Source organism: Bremia lactucae, linkage group LG14, assembly GCF_004359215.1.
Source record: "Bremia lactucae strain SF5 linkage group LG14, whole genome shotgun sequence".
NCBI lineage: Eukaryota > Oomycota > Peronosporomycetes > Peronosporales > Peronosporaceae > Bremia > Bremia lactucae.
In genome coordinates, this window is record NC_090623.1 from 2,551,834 (window position 1) to 2,560,168 (window position 8,335).

Genomic DNA, 8,335 nt, shown 5'->3' on the forward strand with positions numbered 1-8,335 from the left:
TTCCGTTTTGCACAACACGTAACGGCTTATTGTATTATACATCCGTTGCCGGCGGCACTTCACGTGTCGTCATCCCAACTCACAATGATTTGCGCTTGCGCATCGTGTATGAGTGTCATGATGCACCAACAAGTGGGCATCGTAGACGTGAGAAAATTTATCTCACAGAAAGTCGCGACTTTCAGTGGCCCGGCAGTATCAGTTCATCAAGTACATTCGTGCTTGTGAGGTATGTCAACATGTGAAGCCTAGCCTTTCATCCTGTACACCTCTCCAACCTCTACCATTTCCGGCAGAATGATAGCAGTCCGTATCTATGGACTTCGCTCTATGATTTCCCGCAGACGAAGGCCATAGATACGGACTGATCACAAAAATAATGGAATCCTTGTTTTTGTAGACAGATTTAGCAAGATTAAACATCTTGCTGCAGTACCCGAGTCGGTCACGGCTCCGGGCTGTGCCCGAGTCTTTATCGACAAGGTATTTAAACTCCATGGGGAACCCCGTGAACTGGTCTTGAGTACAGATCCACGGTTTACGGCGGAGTTTTGGCAATCCATGTTCCGATCTCTCGGAACACGGCTAACTATGTCAGATTTTTATCATCCATAGACAGATGTTCAGACGGAACGTGCAAATCGTGTCCTCGGAGAGGGACTTCGAGGTAACATAAAATCGTATCCGAATTTTACACCTTCGAAATTGTCGTGAACCACGTTGCAGCAGCCTGTTTTAATTGGAGCGAGTTTTTACCGATAGTCGAATTTGCCATCTATAATTTGGCGCACGCGTCTACAATGCATACACCGTTCTTCGTGAATGGCCTAAGCCATCCACGCATACCCCCCAATTAGAGGAGTCCTCTATTTTAGGTGGGGGGTGGACTCGCCCGAGCAAAACCATTTCTGGCTCATGCTCATCACGCGTCGAAGTTACCAACGACGCAAATGATGTCGATGTCGAAGCAATCGCTTTCGAAGATGAGAAAGATCTTATGGCTGTGCGCACAAAGCGCACTGTAAAAGACAAAACAAATGAGTCAGCAGAGAAATTTCTGCTGGCTCGAGAATCAGTAATCCGTTTCGTACACGATTCCATTGCTAACGCAGTGGACCGTCAGAAACGAAACGCAGACAAACATGGAAGAGCAAACGTTATTTTTTTTAAATTCATGATATTGTACTACTCTCTACAGTAAACTTCCCTAAGCGTATAGTCACTAATGTGGGTAGCAGTGAACTACTATTCAAGTCCATTAGGCCTTTTCGTGTACTGCATCGCAGAGGCAATGCAAGCACAATAGAATAGCCACGTAGGATGCGAACGCATCGTACGGTTTATGTTGGAAGGCTCCGCCGTACCATCAGTACGCGGTCTCTTCCGCGGACGGATCTGACCACCTTTTAATAATCCTTAGAAAATTCTTGTGGTCACGAATTAGATTCTCATGTTGAGTCTGGAAATTGTCATGGCGGGTCCGAAGATCCTCGAAATCGCGATGAGCGGCAGACAGCGCATCACAAGGAGCGTGATATTTCCGTTCGTACTCCAACATGGAGGACGCACTCTTCGAACGGTCTTCCAACCGTTCGATATGGTGAGCCTGCACCGTCTGCTTTAACGAGCGACACTTACCGCGCTCGTGATCAAGTTTCTCCTTAAAATCACGGAGGAAGCGATCGAGTGTGTCGATCTTCGACTCTAGATCCGACACATGGTCGTTTCATGTTGTCAACACAACACGGACAGGAATCACCACACAAGAGGCATGGAAGTCCTGCCTCACGAGACAATCGATGCAATTTTATTCTTGCACGAAATGGAGTTCGTTTCTCAAACTTAACGCGAGTTGCGTTAAGTCTTTGAAGCCAGGCTTCGCGTCCAACGTCTTTGACGTTGCGAATGAACGCGTTTCAGGCTTGCATAAGCGAAACTTTATCTCGCTTAATGTTGCCACTATACCATCGATGCTTAAGAAAAGCATCGAGATGAAAATCTTCCTCAGCGGGAAAGTTCTTCGCGCTGGGATCAAGGCCATGTAGCTTTGTCGCAATAATTAAGGGATATTTATTGTGAGGAGTAGTATCTCCGGACAAGCTTTTGATTAGCTTGTCTGGCAAAAGCCGCGGCTTCATCTCAGATGCAAGACGAGACATTTTAGTGTGTACGATCCCTTGAGTTGTACCCACTGAAGCAGGGGTACCACAAGAACTTTTATAACGTTGGCTTACGCCATCGTCATCACCACGCACAGAAATATGTGCGAGTGACGGCATGGGGGACGGTGCTGGCGATGAGGAATCATCCTTAAAGACGGAGCCGAACATGCTGTAGCGAATGCTACTAGCGCGTCTACTCAAATGAGCCTACCCATTCGAAGACTCATTGTTAGCCGCCTGACGATGATCAGGCGACTGTTCTGTTTTCCCCGAGTCGGCCATTTCGTCCGACTCGCATTCGTAGTCGACCTCCAAAGAGAGGTCGCATTGTTCACATGGTGTATCACCAGGTGCACCCGCAGCATTACGAGTTGCGGGAGAAGATGACACTATAGCAGACGGAACGTCTGCCCCAAGAGACAATAATGCGTCGCCCGCGGCTGAATGAACCGCAGCCGAAGGCGCCGCACTATTCGCATACCATATGGACTTGTTAATCATGCGATAGAAATAAAAATGATGGTTCTGACCAATCAACATCGTTTTTAATTAAGTGGTATTATATTGACCACTCAACCTAATGACAGTCAGAGTAATTGTCGTTTAAGGGAGGGGTGATGTAACGGGGTGTATCGTAACATTAATTAAACACTTAAAGGTTGTTAATCAATTTAATATCTTAAAGGTAGATAATGTTTCGAGAAGATTATTTAACATGGAAATATTTTAAAGCTTATCCATTGGAAAACATATATAGACCATTATATCTACTTTCCCCGCGGTCCAGTCAGCGCTGGACGCACGCAAAGAGAAAGACATATAAGACTTTAAAACATGTTTTTTGTTACTATATAATTAAGTTAGTATTAATTAAATATTTGTACTGAAGCAGTACAAGTCATTATTGCCCCGTTACAATTTAAGTAATTGACCATCCCTTTATGAACACAAAGTATACTTAACGGGGACTATATAACATTCGGACAACTTTAGCTCGTTTGACGCAGACGTCTGGCCTTACGGCAATGTGTAACACAACACAATCCTGCACGTTAGGTGACCATTAGGACGCAAGCCGTTCGTTTACTAAGTCATCACATGTTATCAGGCACAAAAAATATTAAGCCCAATCATACTATTATGGCTTAAGTATCTAAGATTTTGACGCATTAATACAAAACCGTCTTGATTAAAAAGCGCTGGCGACAAGTTATGTTTATCTCGGGAGAAAAGCATAGCTGTTTCTGGCGATATGGCTGTGCGGATGTTGACCAAGATAAATTTTAGACATATAATTAAACGCTATTGTCTCTGGCTAACACTTTCCTCAAAATATTTTTACTCAAATTAGGCATCCAAACGTTGGGAATCCTTTTGCATTTCTTTGCAAGGCATATTGATACGTATCAACTCACGCAATAGTTGATTGAAAAAAGTTGGAGGAGATTGACTATTTCAAAATGATCTGCGAACGCCATTTTCTACTTCTTCGCTCTGACGTCTTCGGACTGTGATTGCGCTATCACAATCGGGTCCTCTAGGGTCGGCTTGACCTAGGATCATCGTGTTGTCAATTTTGGACAATCACATTCATGTCTCAATCCACTCAACTTATTCGAGTGGCAGACCTTCAGCGGTGCCTGTGCATTCGCACAGCCGCCGGCAGTTGGCTCCACAGTATGATTAGTAATCACACTGTGATCTTGTGCAGTCGTACTAACGACCGTACCACAAGTGAGGTCATCGCACTCACTCGTAGTACATCTACACGCTTGTGGGCGCCACCAGCGTGTAGATGTACAAGACGTTCATCAGACGGCCATCTGATGAACAAGTGGCAGGCGTCTTTATGGATCGATGCTGCCAGCTGATCCTTAGCTCATTTTTCCTGAGCCAAGGTAAACCTAGGATGACATCACATTTGTCATCCAAATATAGTACGATGAAAACATCATCGTCCTGTTAATCTTTTAACGCGTCGTAAAATTTCACTACCCGTTTCATTACTGTTACCGATGCGCCTGTCGCTAGACGCACCGTCATCTTCGTTGGAGAGATGTCGCACTTAAGATACTTGAGACTACGACATTCTAGCGACTGGCGACGAATAAAGTTATTCGACGCTCCGCAGTCCACCAGGGCTCTAATTGACAAATCATTTGTCACTTTTAATCTCATAGTGTTGAGGGATACCTCATCACCAGGTGCAGAGACACATATGCTTGTGTGTCTGGAGCAACTTTAGTCAAGAGATTTGCAAATTCTCTTCAGGTTGCTGGATCAGTAGGGCGTTGCGCCCCTTCTGACCCCGACCGTTTTTAGCGGTCCGCCTCGCTGTTGCGATTTCGCAGCAACGTGAAACCCGCGACCGTTGCTCTTTTTGGCATTCGGTGCATAATTACGTTCATTACCGGTAGCGACCTAACCCAACGCACTAAATACTCAAGTAAAGTATCGTCACAAGAGGGATAATCCGGCTCCTCGTGCGCACTTACTAAGTAGAAAGTAGTTTTCAGACTGACTTATATTTAATCGCGTTAAATGTTAATACCGAATTCACCAATAAAAAATGTCATCCCTGTAGATAACACTCAATATGTATTGCGAGCGTATCTTTCTAGATACCTCGCGTAAAGGATGACGCTAGCCGTTATCCCTCCTAATGTGGATGCACCTATGTGCATCACATACAAAAGGGTTGGTCACAAAAGTGATCCGCACTCGAGTGCTGGGTCTAATTACTTTATTTATGTAACGGGGTTTATCGTTACATAAATTAACATTAAAGGTTGTTAATTAATATATTATCTGAAAGGTAGAGATTATTTAGAGATATTATTTTACATGGTATTATTCTAGAAGCCTTTTCAGCGGTAGATATAGACCATTATATCTACTTTCTTCGCGGTCTAGTCAGCGCTGGACGCACGCAAAGAGAATGATAGATAAGACTTTATAAGATGTTTTGTATTAGTATGCAATAAAATTATTATTAAGTAGATAGAAGAGAAAAACTTAACTATGTTAATACAATTTTAAACAAACCCTCTTTAAAGCAAGTGTTTTCATAAGAGTCTTCCTCTGCACGTACGAGTGTACGTGAAGTGAGGCACCACTCTCACTGAGGCAGTGCAAAATGGACTTGTACTGAAGCAGTACAAGTCGGCAATGCTCCGTTACACCTGATAGCACTTTGTAGTCCGTCCAAGAAACACACTTCCATCATCTAACCTGGACATGTTAGATGATAATGCAAATACGCATCGCGTTTCGCGTGATAGTTACTCCTTTCTAAGCGATATAGAAAGGAGTGCAGTCGAACGAATGATTTCGACCGTAGGGAACGATGACATCTTGGCCATGCTATTCGGTTCGGACAGAGATGCCCTCCATTCAGCCATCGCCAAGTTCATACAACATGAACTTGACGAGGTGAAGGAGAAGGTAGCCTTGCTTAATCAGCAAGGCACTCAACAGACGATTTGTTGCGGTTACAACAGATACAGACCCCTGTACCTGGGATGACGCACACGCGTCGTCCCGAAACGTAAAAGATTGACATCTCTAAGTATAGGGGAGTCGAAGAAGACTTCCTTTTAAGATGCTTTGTCGAGTTGGACGATGCCATAAGGGCTCGTCACATCGTCAAAGAGCAAATGCAAGTCGCATTTGCTCAGTCAAACTTGGCAGGTCGTGCCACAACTTATGCACTAGGCTTTAAGTTGCGCGACCCATATGTCTTTGGTCGCTTGAGGCTTTTAAAGCCTGGCTCAGACAGACGTTTGAACCGCCTAGGGCTGAGTTCAAAGCTCGATCAGAGCTTCTGAAACTCGAGCAAGGCAAGCGATACGTTCACGCTTATACCCAGCACATACGACTTTTAGCGATGGTGTCGTAAATACCCACCTGTTCCACTTGGAGCTGGATACGCTTGAAGAAGCAATATTCGTTGCGAAACAGGAGGACTTTAGCTTGACACAGGCTCCAGCTAAATCGTCATCGTATCGTCCTCTAAGACGAGACGAGCTAGGAGGTCCAGAACCCATGGACCTCTATTTCGTCAAACGCGAGAGACCTCGCGTTCCGAGCAATAAGCGATTGCAGAAATGCAGTCGCTGTCAAAAGTTAAGACACTAGGCTCATGAGTGTAGTGCCCCACGCCCAGTACCGAGACCACCCACCAGAATTACCTCAATGCACGCAAGAGAAGCCGGTTTAACTGCTTCCTCGCTGTGCTAGGGTGTGTGTCTAAGTAGATCGTGGCCGCATTACGACGTGCCCGCCTACACTTGGTAGCACTTAAAAACCTTCCCACAACCCTCATTTCTCCGTGTGTACATGAGGATGAGCCTCAATATTGATTGGGCTCCTTTTCCCCACCTCTCCGAACATCATCGGGAGGTGGTAGGGCTAATGGCGCAGGGACTTGGTGAACAAGCCCTGGCCAGGCTCCTGGGCAGTCCTCCTGAGCAACATGTTGCACAGTTGGAGCAGTTTGATGCATTCGTGCTCGGACAGCGGAGAGCCTTATCCGAGGCACAGAGCCATGCTGCGGCGGAGTCCGTCACTCAGACTCAGGATGAGGCAAGAGCAGGCTCGAAGCGAGGCTTCTCAACAGGACTGTTGAGATGCTCTCTGCCCGGCCGCATCAGCCGAGGCCCATTCGGATGGACCGGCCCAAGTTCGATGGAACTGCAGCGCAAAAGATTGTCTACTGGCTTTTAGCCGAGGAGCAATGCGGTGTCGCGCAGCTCATCGATGACGACAGCCGGATGGTGTCGTACGCCATGTCGCATTTGCGCCATAAGGCTTCAGAGTGGGCTTACTCGGCGGTTATGGCGTAGATATAGGCGTTCACTACATGGGAGATCTTCAATGAAAAGATTCGCGCCATGTACCAGCTGCCGAACAACGAAGTGTTGCTTCAGGCACACTTCTTGGGAGCGCACCAAACGATCTCTGCAGGAGTATGTGCAAGATATGCGCTCGCTTTCGGCGTTATTATCGTAGGTTCGATTCCGGAGCACATTGAGGTGCCCACGTTTATGAACGGATTAGGGCATGGTCCATCGCGACAGGCCCTTTTCAGAAAGGTGCCGTCGACGATGGAAGAGGCAATCTAAATTGCCTTAGTTGAGGAGCAGTCTTTTAACAGTGCCTCGCCAAATGTTTGATAGAAGCCGACAACGGAAAGGTTAGATGCCACTCCTATGGAGCTGGGCAATGCAGACGTCCTCTGCTACAAATGCGGCAAGCGCAACCATATGATGGATCGCTGCAATACCAGATACCCTGCTGAGGCGAAAACGCCCAGCAAGAGGACTCCCTTCTCGAAGGGCGATGGCAAGAACCAGCGTGCGAGACGCATAAGTTCTCCATTGACCAATGAGGGATCGATAATGCAGGAGCGCAGTAGGGGCGAAAATGGTCTGCTGACGCAGATTCTGAAGCTACCCCTTAGTTCAGAGTTGTGGAAGAAATGGGTAGCATAGTCCTTGAGATCTCAAAATATCGTAACCTTAATCCTACTGGTCTATAGCGCACAGCGCACAAGTACGATGCTATGACCAGGTGATGACCCTCCTAGTGGATTCGGGTGCTTCACAAAATTATCTGAAACTTGCGGCTCTAAGAAAGAGACCGGCGATGTTTGAGTCGCTTTGCCAGGATGGCAAACGAGAGGAGGCGACCATTCATTTAGCGAACGGCGCGCTCGCAAGTCTGAGGGAGTTCAGGTAGAACTCGCCTTCAGCTTTAGTGACTTTTCTTGTAAAGAGAAGTTCACAGTGCTAGGATTGAAGAGTCCGTATGACCTCATCCTAGACATACCATGGTTGGCAAAACACCAACCATGGATAGGCTGGCGTACACGCACAGTTGCGAGCTCTACGCAAGACACCGGAAAGCATGTGCTCCTGCGAGAGGTGTATGTAACTAATGTCGTGTCGAACACAGTTGAGGGTGCGTTGACGGGATGTCAAACGTCACCAATTCCTAACCAGCTCGTGGAGACTGGGGTAGTGAAAAAAGCAATGACAAGTTGTCATCTGTCCCATAGTCCTGCACAGAGCCGAGAGCCTGTGTCAGTGGACAGCGAGCTGACAAGAATTCATGCGTCGCATAAACTGGCACAGTGCGTAGAGCCTGGTGCGGCTGGAAGAGGTGCGTTAGCC